Genomic DNA, 1,434 nt, shown 5'->3' with positions numbered 1-1,434 from the left:
ACATCTAGAATATGTGCTATAGCCCTGGGACATCTAGAATACACTGTTCCTCTACCTACTTCTGGCTCTTACACGCTTTCAGCCCCTCTTCCACCATAACTGCTGAACAATATCGTGGTACAAATGAATTCATGTGGCTGTGGCTGCAGGCACAAAAGCGGATGGAGATCAAGCCAGCTAAAATCCCAATATGGATGGGAAGGGGGCTCTCAAACTCACGCCCTAGCTGAGGAGCTATTGGTGGCTGCTGGAAGATGGAGAGTGCCAGTTTTCCTCAGCGATGTGGGCCCTGATGGACTACCCCTGCTGCCACTGAGGTCCCTGGACCCATGAACATGTTGGCAGCAATAACTAGACATGGTGCCTTGGTTTTGGGGAAAGGTAGCGGGTAGAAATGAGAGGAGTTAAGGAGAAGGCAATGGGATGGATTTGATCAAAACACAATGTATAAGAAATGTTTATGGAATTCTCAAACAATAAAATAAAACAGGAAAAATTCTAATCTTGCTAGGAAGAACCCATATCTGATTCATTCTCATATCTTTCTTGGTTTTCAATATATAATTTCATATAATTTTTCCTTAGCAAAGTAGATTCATTTCAAGAATGAATATGGCTGTTTGATTTATAATTCGGTGGGAAATACTTTAAATGTGTAATTAAGAAAAAGAGGGCATGTAAGAGATGGGTAACTATACAGGCAAAATGCCCATGACAGAAAAGTGTAGGCATGCATGTTCAGGGTATGTCCCATTGGTATCATGGGTTTGGATGACAGACAGGCTGGAAGTGACCTGGGCTTTATTTTACTGAGAAAGAAGAACCATACCACCATGGTAGACTTAAGAATCATTGGTTTTCTGTTTTGTAGAAGTCTATCACTGGGCTGGAGATGTAGCTCTGTGGTAAAGAACCAGGTACCGCTCTTGCAAAAATAAATAAATAAATAAAGTTAGGTTTCCCGCACCCACATTAGATGTCTCCCCTGTAACTTCAGCTCCTCTGGCTTCTGTGGGAACCTGTGCTCATGTGCGTGTGCCCGTGTCTGTATGTGTGTCTGTGTGTGTGTGTGTGTGTGTGTGTGTGTGTGTGTGTGTGTGTATACAATTGGAATGATACAGAGAGGATTAGTATGCCCCCTGCACACAAATTCATGAAGTATTCCATATTTTATGCAACACAATTCCTGTACCTTAAATTCGGAAAAGAGGGGACTAGACTTGCTAACAAGGAAAAGTGGAAGCTCGTGGGCCTCAGCTATAGACAGAGCACCACAGACAGCTAAGAAATGCTGAAAGCAGGAGAAATGCTCTTCCCTGGCGTCAGCCCCAGAACTGGTTATCCAATAACAAGTGGTTAGCCCTGAAATCAGATCAGATACGTACAAGTAACACTAAAGAGACTGAGGAGGGTGTGTGTGTGTGTGTGTGTGTG

General features: G+C 43.2%; 1 pseudogene; it reads left to right on the top strand.

Annotated features, from left to right (window-relative positions):
* The first annotated feature begins 1,080 nt into the window (after positions 1–1,080).
* LOC115064787 lies at positions 1,081–1,173 on the top strand (annotated as a pseudogene).
* The last annotated feature ends 261 nt before the right edge of the window (positions 1,174–1,434 follow it).

This window comes from Mus pahari, chromosome 9 (genome assembly GCF_900095145.1).
Source record: "Mus pahari chromosome 9, PAHARI_EIJ_v1.1, whole genome shotgun sequence".
Lineage (NCBI taxonomy): Eukaryota > Metazoa > Chordata > Mammalia > Rodentia > Muridae > Mus > Mus pahari.
Note: the sequence above shows the minus strand (reverse complement) of the source record. Positions and strands in the feature narration are given on the sequence as shown.